This window comes from Dendrobates tinctorius, unplaced genomic scaffold (assembly GCF_039654945.1).
Source record: "Dendrobates tinctorius isolate UK_male_01 unplaced genomic scaffold, ASM3965494v1 ptg000070l, whole genome shotgun sequence".
Classification (NCBI taxonomy): Eukaryota; Metazoa; Chordata; class Amphibia; order Anura; family Dendrobatidae; genus Dendrobates; species Dendrobates tinctorius.
In genome coordinates, this window is record NW_027361738.1 from 83,759,932 (window position 1) to 83,773,967 (window position 14,036).

The 14,036-nt window shown below is 48.2% G+C and overlaps 1 long non-coding RNA gene across 1 annotated transcript in view; it reads left to right on the plus strand.

Annotated features, from left to right (window-relative positions):
- Positions 1-14,036, plus strand: part of LOC141095758 (uncharacterized) — a 146,152-nt gene that overhangs the window by 107,786 nt on the left and 24,330 nt on the right. Inside the window, exon 2 of the long non-coding RNA XR_012233467.1 lies at positions 10,706-10,744. This is a non-coding gene — a long non-coding RNA (uncharacterized lncRNA). The remainder of the gene's footprint in view (positions 1-10,705; positions 10,745-14,036) is intronic.

The following is a 14,036-nucleotide window of genomic DNA, read 5'->3' on the forward strand; positions in this document are numbered from 1 at the left end:
GCCCTTAATGTTTTTATCTCTAGTGTGTTTATTTTCAGCCCCTCAATCTGGTCTTCCTGCCTGATCTTCTGAATTAGTGTTTCAATGACTAAGATAAACAAGGATGGGGACAATGGACATGCTCAAAAAACGCTAATAAAATGCATCCCCATGCAATTGTGGCGCCCCCAGGAGTATGGTTGCCACAGTGGCATTACCTTCCTCCTAGGGAGTGTGATGTCATGCTGGGAAGCAATAAAGGGTCTTTCTATCAGTTAAACACAACACACAGCACAGTTCCCACTCCAGGCCAACAGAGAGAGCTCTGAACCAAAACTGGGGGAGGAGCTGCTCTCTGGGGGCCAGAAAGGGGAAAATAGTTAGTTCGTGTGAGGAGGGAAACGTGTGTGGACGTGAGGAGAAGAGCTGGAAGATTGAGCAGAGTTCAGGCTCACTTCTAGCTGTAGCGCATGATCTGAAGTCCGGTCTCCAAGGTTGTACGGATACTGATGTTCCTGCAGCAGAAACCGGAGGAATAGGAAGCTGTAAATGCTCTGTTCCCACATAAGACTCAGAGGCACAACAGCAACGTGTGAGCCAGATGAAGGAGGCTACAGCTGTCTGCCATACAAGGAGGTTCTAAAAGAGAATAAGCAAGAGGAACTTCAGTGTAACTCAGTACTGCATGTACCTCAGATAAGCGCTAGAAAGGAGACGACACAACCCATCTGCATAGAGAGATTCCTGAGTTGCTTCCAGGCTGGCCAACTCCTGTTCCATCTGTAATCTGGATCCTGGACTGCACTTGCAAAGCAAAGTAAAGGTAACGGAAACTGCACCCTGTTGTGTCATTGCATTCTTCCTGCAAACCCTCCAGCACTGCTACATCTCTGTGCCAGACACTACACCCTCTTCCTCAACATCTATTATCACTGCCCCTGCCCTGGGACCACAGCTCTACCTGTGGGGAGCTATTACATTTTGCTGCCTAATACCATCTGTCCCAGAGGATCTGCCTGCAGCGTCGGCTTAACCCCTTCATTGCCGAGCACCACAGATGGCGTCACGTATCATCCACTTATAAACTTTAGCCAGCCACTCTTAACCCCTTTTACATGGACACCCAGGGCAATGGACCGGGTCACCGCTACTGTGACACTTCCCTCTGAGATACCGGCCCGGTACCGAGTACCACACTGCCCTGGCGGGCGATCCATTTTGGCGTCACAAACAGGATTTATGAAGCTCGGTGTTCCTGGGTCCTGTGTGCCAGAGACTGTGTTGTGTGCCATAGACTATTTGCACAATTGCCGCCATTACACCACTGCTTGGCGCGCGCGGGAAGCCAAAGGGGAGTGCCGCCGTGGGCGGAGCCAGCCGAAAAGCGAGAAAAAGTGAAGTGCTGCGCGGGAAGTGAGGAGCAGAGGCCTGCAGTCCAGCCTGCAGAGCGGTAGCCGGTAAGCCAGCGCAACCCAGGGCCTGGCCAAACGTTAACTGGGGGTGAGGAGAATGTCTGAGGCAGAAGAAGATGCAGCGGTGGACGCCAACACCCCCCCACAGCGCCGCAAGATGCAGGGGCCAGCGCAGCTGGGCTCCAAAGCACCGCAGAATCCAGCAGCCAGTGCTGCCTCCAGAGCACCGCAAGAATCAGCGCCCACCGCAGCAGTCCCCATAATGCCGCTGTCTATGCCCTACATACTGGGAGCGGCCTGGTTACCGCAGTACTCAGGGGAGTCACATACCCTGAGTGAATTCAAAGAGAGACTGTGCAGTTTGTTTGAGGTGTATCTTCTGTCTGAAAACCAAAAGGTGAACCTCCTTATTGGGCAGCTAACTGGTGCAGCGCAAAGAGAAGTAAAAGCCTGTCAGGACACTGATAAAGAGATTGTTAAAAAGATCCTGGCTAAGCTAAGAAGCACCTTTGACACTCGCACTGCAGCTGAAATAAAAATGAGATTCTTTGGGCATAAGCAGAGAGCGCAGGACAGTATACAGGACTATGCTCTTAACCTGCAGGAGGCGCTGCGAGCCATAAAGCAGATTGACCCAGACAGTGTGAAAGATGGAGACAGGCTGTTAAAGGAGCAATTTATTGAGGGCCTCCTATCCAGTACCCACAGAGCACAGCTGCGCATCATAGCCCTACAAAACCATGACCTAGACTTTGCAGACTTCAAAGACAGGGCTATCCGGGTGCTGCAGTAACCAAATGTCAGCCGTCCAGCGCCCCCTAGGCGCCCAGCGATCACATACCACCAAGAAGCAGCATCTTTCCCTCAGAGCCCTGTGGAGGCTGACGCACAGACTCTGGATAATGATCCATCTACAGAGCTGCGCCTTCAGGTCCAAGAGCTGACCAAAAATATGGCTGCACTTGCCAAAACTGTGCAGTCCATACAGGTGTCCTCAAAGAAGATACAGTTGGCCTCCAGTCCAGAGGATGTCCCGTGGCTACGGAAGAAGAGGATCCCGCCACTCCGAGGGAGAAACAACGATCGCTATGACCAGGACGGACGTCCCATCTGTCACCGCTGCAACAAGGCAGGCCACATCGCAAGATTCTGCCACCCTGGGGCAGAGGGCCAACCCCCAGGAGTAGGACCACACGGCCCAAAGAACTGGCGAGCCAAGTATGTTGGAGGGCGACTGGTCCTCCCAGTGGTGATTGACGGCATCCCCATGAACGCTTTGCTGGACACTTACTCTCAGGTGACAACTATGCCATATATCCTTTACAAGCGGTATTGGGCTGACTCTGAACTTACTCGCGGCCCAAGTGATGAACTGACAGTAGTTGCCAGCAATGGTCAGTCTTTGCTGCAAGTAGGATGTAAAGAGATTACCATTAAAGTGGGGCGAGTAGAGTTGAGTTAAAATCGCAATGTCTGATAGTTGTAGACGTTGATCGACGAGAATGTAACCCAATGATGGCCTTAGGTACTAATGTGATTGAAAATTGTCTTGCCGAGGTTATTGTTGTGTTGCAACAGGTGGCTGAGACTGCTGGTTCCAGTGCACAATGAGTCCTGCAGAAGGAGATCAAGGCCCTGATGCAAAGACAGCAGGTAGAACTGTCTGGCGGAGAAATTGGCAGCGTCAGAGTGAGTGATCCTTTCCCCATTGCGATACCCCCCAGATCTGAAATGTTAATTTGGTGTCTGGCAGCCATCGGCCTCAGAGGAAAAGATTACCAAGCATTGGTAGAGCCAGTGTACTCTGATAGCAGGCCCACTGTCCTGACAGCCAGAGGGGTAGTTGATGTCCGCAAAGTGAGAGTACCTGTACGCCTCTTGAATTGTGGGGAGGAGGAGGCCACAATACCTCGGTATGCCACAGTTGCTGAGCTGCTTACTGTCAGTAACAACGCAATACAGGCAGCAGAGCCCTTGGTCTCATCTGACCAGGTGGAGGACAATGGCTCTGTAAAGTAGCTGGAAGAGTGGTGTCAGCAGCTGCATGTGGGAACTGACTCCACCCCTTCATACCAAAAGAGTGGGGTTTACCGAGTGACTCAGGAGTATGAGCGGGTATTCAGTAAACACCCTCTAGACTTTGGTAAGGCAAAAGGGGTTCAACACCATATCCCCACTGGAGATCATCCACCCATTAAAGGAAGGTACCGGCCTATACCCCCAACACAATATCAATGTGCCAAAAGTATGTTGCGGGAAATGAAGGAGGCTGGGGTGATCAGAGACAGCTGTAGCCCCTGGGCAGCCCCAATAGTCTTTGTGAAAAAGAAAGATGGTACCATGAGAAAATGTGTTGATTACAGAAAAATTAACAGCATTACACATAAGGATGCCTATCCGTTACCCAGAATTGAAGAGTCATTAGCTGCACTTAAAACTGCTAACTGTTTTTCCACCTTAGATCTCACTAGTGGGTATTGGCAGGTTCCCGTGGCAGAGGCAGACAAGGAGAAAACAGCGTTTACCACACCAATGGGTCTCTGCGAGTTCAACTACATGCCGTTCGGGCTCTGCACCGCCCAAGGGACATTTCAACGGCTAATGTAGTGCTGTTTTGGACACAAGAACTGCGAGACAGTCCTGTTGTACCTTGATGATGTCATTGTTTTCTCCAAGACTTATGAAGACCATCTGAAGCACCTGGCTGAGGTGTTTGAGGCCCTGTCCAACTTTGGCCTGAAAGTGAAGCCATCCAAATGCCACCTCCTGAAGCCCAAGGTACAGTACCTCGGTCATGTAGTGAGTGCAGAAGGTGTGGCACCGGTTCCTGACAAAGTCACTGTCATCCGAGACTGGCAGAAGCCCAGCAACCTCCATGAAGTATGTCAATTCCTCGGGTTGGTAGGATACTACCAAAGGTTCATCAAAGGCTTCACTGAGATAGCCACGCCTATGCAAAATCTTCTGGTGGGCCAGCCCAAGAAAGCCAGGACGAAGAGTCCTACATTTGAATGGAATGAGGAACTAGAGAGGTCATTCACTCGACTGAAGATGGCTCTCACAGGAGATTAAGTTCTGGCCTACCCAGATTATGACCAACCATTTGTGTTGTATACTGATGCCAGCAACGTGGGACTGGGAGCAGTACTGTCACAGGTACAGAATGGCAAAGAAAGAGTGATCTCCTACGCCAGCAGGAAGCTTTGTCCTACTGAAAGGAACCCTGACAACTACAGTTCCTTTAAACTGGAGTTCCTCGCCATAGTCTGGGCTGTGACTGAACGATTTAAGCATTACCTAGCTTCAGCCAAGTTTACCATCTTCACAGACAACAACCCGTTGACTCACTTGGAAACTACCAAACTAGGTGCACTGGAGCAGCGATGGATGGCCCGGCTGTCTAACTATGAACTTACCATCAAGTACCGAGCGGGGCACAAGAATGCCAATGCTGATGCGCTGTGCAGAATGCCCAATCTGCCAGATGCAGGAGAAGACCCTGAGGCACTCGAAGAAATGGAGTTACCTGCCTTCCACCGGCCAATTGCGACCCAACGTGCCCAAGGAGTGAGAAGCAGACGGTCTATCATGAAAGAAGCCACCCTAAATCCATTGCCTCATCATGACTGGGCAAAATCGCAGGATAGTGACCCCGCAGTCCGCCTGGTAAAGGAGCTACTGTCACAAGCTGACTCACGCCCAGGTCCAGATGCTCCTGAAGAAACCCAGCAGTTGTGGAAGGAAAGAGGCAGGCTATTCATCTATGAGGGAAAGCTGTGCCGGAGTAGTATCAATGCCCGCACTCTTGAGTTGGTCTGGCAAGTGGTAGTTCCAAAGAGGGAGGCATCAATGGTCTTGGAAGCATACCACAATGGAGCTGGACTCTTCGGATGGAAGAAGTTGCAGGTCTTGCTCCGGGAGAGATTATACTGGGCTGGTATGAGGAAGGCCATTGAAAATTGGTGCCGGGAGTGTGGACAATGCAACCTGCGCAGGAAGGACCGTAACAGCCAGTGAGCTCCTTTGCAGCCATTAATAACCAAACAACCCCTTGAGTTGGTCGCCCTGGACCATGTGAAGCTGGTCCCAAGCCATTCAGGCTACGTTTATGCTCTTACTGTCGTTGACCACTATTCAAGATTCCTGGTAGTTGTGCCTGTCAAGGATCAAACAGCCAGGACAGCAGCCAGAGCATTCCAACAGCACTTTTGTCGACCACATGGATATCCCGAGCGAGTGCTTACAGATCAAGGTCCAGCCTTTGAGGCAGAAGTGTTCCGGGAATTCTGTAACTTGTACGGTTACAAGAAGATCAGGACAACACCGTACCATCCACAAACCAATGGCATGTGTGAAAAGCTGAATCAGGTGGTGATCGATCTACTGAAGACCTTGCCTTTGGAGGAGTGGAATCTGTGGCCAGAGAAGTTGCCAGATCTGTTCGACCTCTACAATCACATTCCTGTGAATTCCACCAACTGCACTCCAGCCTACCTAATGAGTGCGAGGCCTGGCAAGCTGCCTATTGATTTGGATATGGGAGTCCTGACACCTGAGGTAACATCACCAGATGCTGACTGGGATACAGAATGGCAGCAGCAGTACCGTAGAGTACAAGAGTGTGTAGAAAAGAGTCTAGCTCAAAAACAAGAAAAGTACTACAATCAACATGCACCTGCAGTCCCCTTGTCATGAGGAGAACAAGTCCTAAAGAGGAAAAGAAGTATGCATAAATTGGATGACCAATGGGAAGCTGAACCCTACACCGTCCTACCATCAAAATTTGACAACACCAATGTGTTTATTATCAGTAAGGATGGAGGAGAAACCTCATCAGCAGTATCGAGGGATCATCTGAAATTGTGCCCTGACCAACTAAAGGACAGAATATGCAAATAAAGTCCCGTGTTTGAGACTCTTAAATGAGGCTCGACGGACTTTATTTGCATATTCGTATTTCCCAGGAAGCAATGCACCTAGGATTTCACTGATTGAGCGCCTTTGCCGGCTGCCGCAGTGTTTTCTTTGACTGGTCTCCCTGAGGTCAGTGATTGTTTCGTGATAAAGGACAGAATGGAAGAGCAAAACAACCTTCAACCCATAGAAGAAGAAGAAAAGGTCAACACTGTACTCGGAGAATTTCCTAAAACCTGGACAAGAATGGATCAAGCCATCGTAGTTCCTGTCCTAATCTTTCCCCAGCCTACTGCAACTGAAGTAGCAGAGACTCAAGAGAACCATGAAAATCAGTAAGTTCAGGCAGCGGATGCCACACCAGCAGTGGAGCCAGAGAATCCTCGCCCTGCCAGTGGTGAATCTGTCATGCCCACAGTAAGTCCAAGAGTTCGTAGACGGCTACTACCCAGTTTACCAACAGCAGTAACAGGTCCACTAAACCTAAATAGGCCATTAGAAGTACCCATGCTATGCAGATCTACCTGTAGTACAAAAGGTGAGATCCCAGTTAGATATAGAGAGTAAAGTGCAAATAGAAAATGTAAACTGTACCTGTAAATATGCAACTTTTCAAGTTTATGTGCCTACAGAGTCTCTGTACGAACTTTTGAACAATCTCAGATTGTTTTTGATGGACAATTTGACCACAGGACTATGTGTGGTCAAAACTACATTTGTACATAGTTTGCCAACTGCTCAGGAAATGGACCATGGACATTGACGCATGGACTAATCGTCATCAGGACTATTTTTGAGCTTTGGCTTTTGTAAATTTTCATTTTTGAAATCTTGTTACAGTTACAATTGTTCGTTTGTTAATATGTTTGCATGTTTTCTTCAGTCCGGGAGTGGTGAATTGCACTAGGGGGGAATGTGGCGCCCCCAGGAGTATGGTCGCCACAGTGGCATTACCTTCCTCCTAGGGAGTGTGATGTCATGCTTGGAAGCAATAAAGGGTCTCTCTATCAGTTAAACACAACACACAGCACAGTTCCCACTCCAGGCCAGCAGAGAGAGCTCTGAACCAAAACTGGGGGAGGAGCTGCTCTCTGGGGGCCAGGAAGGGGAAATTAGTTAGTTCGTGTGAGGAGGGAAACGTGTGTGGATGTGAGAAGAGCTGGAAGATTGAGCAGAGTTCAGGCTCACTTCTAGCTGTAGAGCATGATCTGGAGTCCGGTCTCCAAGGTTGTACGGATACTGATGTTCCTGCAGCAGAAACCGGAGGAATAGGAAGCTGTAAATGCTCTGCTCCCACATAAGACTCAGAGGCACAACAGCAACGTGTGAGCCAGAAGAAGGAGGCTACAGCTGTCTGCCATACGAGGGGGTTCTAAAAGAGAGCAAGCAAGAGGAACTTCAGTGTAACTCAGTACTGTATGTACCTCAAATAAGCGCTAGAAAGGAGACTACACAACCCATCTGCATAGAGAGATTCCTGAGTTGCTTCCAGGCTGGCCAACTCCTGTTCCATTTGTAATCTGGATCCTCGACTGCTCTTGCAAAGCAAAGTAAAGGTAACGGAAACTGCACCCTGTTGTGTCATTGCCTTCTTCCTGCAAACCCTCCTGCACTGCTACATCTCTGTGCCAGACACTACACCCTCTTCCTCAACACCTATTACCACTGCCTTGGGACCACAGCTCTACCTGTGGGGAGCTATTACATCTTGCTGCCTTATACCATCTGTCCCAGAGGATCTGCCTGCAGCGTCGGCTTAACCCCTTCATTGCCGAGCACCACAGGTGGCGTCACGTATCATCCACTTATAAACTTTAACCAGCCACTCTTAACCCCTTTTACATGGATGCCCAGGGCCACGAACCGGGTCACCGCTACTGTGACACTCCTCTCTGAGATACCGGCCCGGTACCGAGTACCCCACTGCCCTGGCGGGCGATCCACAATCCTATGGGATTCCGCAGTTGCTGTGCCCATGCTGTGGATATTACCTCTGCGGAATCGCATAGAGGTAAAATCCGCAGCAATATCCATTATTTCTGCGGAATCACGGCAATTCCGCACCCATAGGATTGCATTGAAACGCTCATTTTACACATGTGGCTATGCCCACCATGCGTAAAGTGAGCGCTTCATGTGCGGATGGTACCCAGGGTCTGGAGTAGGGGAGACTGTTCTCCATGCCCTGGGTACCATATCCCTGTAAAAAATAGAATAAAAATAAAAAATAGGGACATACTTACCCTCTGTCGGCCCCCGGAGTCGGCCCGCCTCTCAGCCATGCTGCCAGCATTTTCCGTTCCCTGGGATGCATTGCGCAAATGACCTCTGATGACGTAGCGGTCTCACATCATGCTACGTTATCAGAGGTCATTGTTGCAAGGCATCCTTGGGAACAGAAGTTGCCGGCAGTGCCAATGAGGGGCGGGATGACTCCGGGGGCCGATGGAGGGTAAGTATATCTCTGTTTTTTATTTATTTTTTTTAAATTATTTTTAACATTCTATCTTTTACTACTGATGCCGCATAGGCACCATCAATAGTAAAAAGTTGGTCACACTAGTCAAGCGCTATGCTTGACAAGCGTGACCAACCTGTCAATCACTTTTCAAAGCAATGCTTCAAATCGCTTGGAAAAGCGCAAGCATTCTGCAAGCTAAAAACGCTTGCAAAACGCTAGTGTTTTCCGGGAAAACGCATGCAAATTTCGCATGCGTTTTACCCACGGCAGGGAGTTGTGGAAATGCTGCGGACATTTCTGCAGCATTTCTGCAACGTGGGAACATAGCCTTAAAGTCCCTGGCAGGAAAAAGAGACTTCCTGTTTTTACATCGAGGAGGAAAAAGCGAAGCATAGTCTGGGTAGAAAAGCAATTGTGCGTATAATATTGTGTGTATATATATTGTGTGTGTATATTGTGTATATATATTGTGTGCACTCTCCTTTATTTTTTCATAGAGTAATAAGCAATGCAATGATATGGGAGCACATAAACAAGCCGGGATAACCTTTCTGCCCAGAAGCTGTTGTTATTATTATTATTATTATTATTATATTGTTATGTTCATAGACCTCTTCAATAATACTGCTTTCTGTGTCTTGAAATACATATACCGTATTTTCTTGTATATGGGTGAGGACATACATTGTAAATATCCCACACCAGACAGCGGGCGCTCCGAGTCTACACGTGGCCTCATTCCGCATCCCCCTAATTTGCAGTGTCTGTGTGCAGCACTTTTCTTGCTCCATCCATTCTCATTTGTTATGTGTCAGCTCAGTAATTTTGTTCCGATCTCTCCTGGCTCTTCAGAATGATAATCTAACCTCCACTAACCCTCGGTCACACAGAGTTCTGCCGGGAAACCAACAAACAAGATGTCGTGGGCGCAGTGCTATCTACAAACTAAATTGGATCTAAATACTTGATGCACCTTCTTGTTAAAGCCTCCCTGCTCTTAAAGGGAATATAAGTTTTTGCTGAGACAGCTTTGTACGACACGCCCGCCGATTAGCTGTTCCCAGTGTTGGTGGCGGCTGGAACTGCTCAGTTGTGGAGCTGCACAGCTCCGTGGATGGGATACTGGACGTGGCCGGATACTGCACGTTCTCTCCCCGATTGATTTGAATAGGAGCAGTTTCCAGCCTCGGCCAATATACAGTCCATGGAGCTGTGCAGCTCCAACACGGGCAACAGCTGATCGGTGGAGGTGTGGGTGTCTCACCTGGCATTAATGACCTATTCTAAGGCAATCAATATCTGGTCACTTGCATTACATAATAGATCATTGATGCAACTGAAATATTAGGGGTTCAATGTTTACATTAATTTGAAAGCTCAGGATCTTAGGTTTCAAATAATACCGTATTCATAGGCACAGTACTTTGCTAAACTTGGCAGGCAGGCAAAAAGCTTCCTGGGTGTGTGTCTATGTAGAGCAGACAATACAGAAACTTTTCTTCATGTTATCACCCTCCTCACCAATCATAGTGTGTTATTGTCACCTCTCCATCTATTCTCTATTCAGTCTACATTAACCCCAGGTGAAAATTTTCTTAATTTTATCATCACTCTTACAAATTGCAACTTGTTGTCATTTCTCTCTCTGTACAGCCTCTAGAGAGCCCAGTGGACTGGACGAGACAGCAACTTTCTTTTCTTCATGTTATCACCCTCCTTGCTAATCACAGTCTGTTTCTGTCACCTCTTCCCTTGTAGAGCCTCCATTGACCCCAAGTGAAATTACAGGAACTTTTTTTCATGTTATCATCTATTTTACAATTTGCTAATATTATGTCTCTCTCTGTACAGCCTACAGTGACCCCAGAGGGTGATACAGGAACTTTTATTCTTCACACTCTTTAATTGTACTTTGTTACTGTCACCTCTCCACCTGTAGATCCTGCAGTGACCCCAGATGAGCCAACAGTGACGTCAGGTGAGATTCCAGAAACTTTTCTACATGTTGTCACCCTCCTTATTAATCACAGTCTATTACTTTCACCTCTCCACCAGTAGAGCCTCCAGTGACATCAGGTGAGATTCCAGGAATTTTTCTACATGTTGTCACCCTCCTTACTAATCACAGTCTATTACTTTCCCCTCTCCACCAGTAGAGCCTTCAGTGACGTCAGGTGAGGTTCTAGAAACTTTTCTTTATGTTGTCACCCTCCTTACTAATCACAGTCTATTACTTTCCCCTCTCCACCAGTAGAGCCTCCAGTGACGTCAGGTGAGGTTCAAGAAACTTTTCTTTATGTTGTCACCCTCCTTACTAATCACAATCTATTACTTTCACCTCTCGACCAGTAGAGCCTCCAGTGACCTCAGATGAGATTTCAGGAACTTATCTACATGTTGCCACCCTCCTTACTAATCACAGTCTATTATTTTACTCTCTTCACCAGTAGAGCCTCCAGTGACCTCATTTGAGATTCTAGGAACTTTTCTTTGTATCTGGGTCATTAAGAATTTTTGTTTCTTTATTTCTGGTGACTATGTCATGATATATCTATATAGACCTAAGCGTGAGTGGCATGTGTAAAGTATGCACACCCTGAGCTTTGATTTTTAGGAACTTTTGTACGTCTTTATGTTTACTTGGGTCAATCTTTTAACAATAAGCATAAATATTTTGTGCAAAATGCATAAAAATTCAAGATGATAAATGGAAGATGTGCAATCTCACTGCAACTATGTAAATGTATAGATGACCATGTAAGACATGTATGATGTACACAGCTTCACCTATTGGAGTGCTATAAATGCACATGCAGCTAGCTCCCCCTACAGGTAGCTGTGATCAGCATTTTGCAAATGTGCATGTTTTGTTCAGAGTAATGTAACAGAATTTTCACCAATTTTGTGGATTTCTGCCCATAATTTGCTGCCATTAACACTCACAGTTCATCTATACATATTCATAAAAGTAATATTATAAAGGTAAAAAACTTTAACATCTTGCTTTAGTCCTGGAAATGGGGTAAGGTGAGCACATTCCATTGCCTCCTATGTGCTCCGGCTTGTGCTGGTATCATTCCTCAGCATTTCGTGCGCATCTTGGATGTTCTTAGTGGCCGTCCCCTTGGCCGCCGCACATATGCTGCCACCTCATGCGTCCTCATTTAGCTACTAGGAGGAACAGAACGTGGCTCGGATCTAAATTTGTTCCGTGAGGCTGCGGGCGAATCTCATCCTCGCACAAATGTTTGAGCTTCACTGGCATCCCGAATGTAATTACATGAAATTCATAAAGTGGATAAGAGTCACTGGGAAGAAAATGAAGAAGTCCCTCTGCTCGATAATTTGGTAAATGATGCAGCTTCATGCTTCCCTATTGCAGATGATAAATAAGGAGCTAGAGATGTAGCAGTGCTGAACTCGTCAATGCAGCAGGGCAGAGGTAATCATTGTGCAAGGCATTTAGGCAATCAGGGTGAGTGCACACAGTGCGGATTTGCCTGCGGTTTGCCCCAGCGTTTTGACACCTGGACAATGGAACAGGTGTCAAACCGCTGCGGAATCCGCAGAAAGAATTGACATGCTGCAGATTTGAAACCGCAGCAAATCCACACGGAAAAATCCGCAGCATGTGCACAGCAGTTTTTAAAATCCATTGATTAACATTGTAATGTACATTGCCTGCGGATATGCTGCAGATCCACACCGTGTGCACATACTCTAAAGGTCCATATGCAGCAAAACTCTATTTGCCAATGGTCACGCCTGGATTCATGACATAATGTCATGTTATGATGTGTGATCTGTGGTTTAACTACCATGGAAGCAGGATAAAGCCGTGTTATGGCTATCTATTTCTACATCACTGGGTGTATTATCCCTGTACTGTCAGGAAGGGTCTTTTCTCTTTAGTGTGCAGGGGCGGGTCTTTTTTCTTTAGTATGCGGGGGCGGGTCTTTTTCTCCATACAGGGAGAGGGGGCGGGTCTTTTTCTCCATACAGGGAGAGGGGGCGGGTCTTTTGCTCTATACAGGGAGAGGGGGCAGGTCTTTTTCTCCATACAGGGAGAGGGGGTGGGTCTTTTTCTCCATACAGGGAGAGGGGGCGGGTCTTTTTCTCCATACAGGGAGAGGGGGCAGGTCTTTTTCTCCATACAGGGAGAGGGGGCAGGTCTTTTTCTCCATACAGGGAGAGGGGGCGGGTCTTTTTCTCCATACAGGGAGAGGGGGCGGGTCTTTTGCTCTATACAGGGAGAGGGGGCAGGTCTTTTTCTCCATACAGGGAGAGGGGGTGGGTCTTTTTCTCCATACAGGGAGAGGGGGCAGGTCTTTTGCTCTATACAGGGAGAGGGGGCAGGTCTTTTTCTCCATACAGGGAGTGGGGGCAGGTCTTTTTCTCCATACAGGGAGTGGGGGCGGGTCTTTTGCTCTATACAGGGAGAGGGGGCAGGTCTTTTTCTCCATACAGGGAGTGGGGGCGGGTCTTTTTCTCCATACAGGGAGTGGGGGCAGGTCTTTTTCTCCATACAGGGAGTGGGGGCGGGTCTTTTGCTCTATACAGGGAGAGGGGGCGGGTCTTTTTCTCCATACAGGGAGAGGGGGCAGATCTTTTTCTCCATACAGGGAGAGGGGGCAGGTCTTTTTCTCCATACAGGGAGTGGGGGCAGGTCTTTTTCTCCATACAGGGAGTGGGGGCGGGTCTTTTTCTCCATACAGGGAGAGGGGGCAGGTCTTTTTCTCCATACAGGGAGTGGGGGCAGGTCTTTTGCTCTATACAGGGAGAGGGGGCAGGTCTTTTTCTCCATACAGGGAGTGGAGGCAGGTCTTTTTCTCCATACAGGGAGTGGGGGCAGGTCTTTTTCTCCATACAGGGAGTGGGGGCGGGTCTTTTGCTCTATACAGGGAGAGGGGGCAGGTCTTTTTCTCCATACAGGGAGAGGGGGCAGGTCTTTTTCTCCATACAGGGAGAGGGGGCAGGTCTTTTTCTCCATACAGGGAGAGGGGGCAGGTCTTTTTCTCCATACAGGGAGAGGGGGTGGGTCTTTTTCTCCATACAGGGAGAGGGGGCGGGTCTTTTGCTCTATACAGGGAGTGGGGGCGGGTCTTTTTCTCCATACAGGGAGAGGGGGCAGGTCTTTTTCTCCATACAGGGAGAGGGGGTGGGTCTTTTTCTCCATACAGGGAGAGGGGGCGGTTCTTTTGCTCTATACAGGGAGAGGGGGCGGGTCTTTTTCTCCATACAGGGAGTGGGGGCGGGTCTTTTGCTCTATA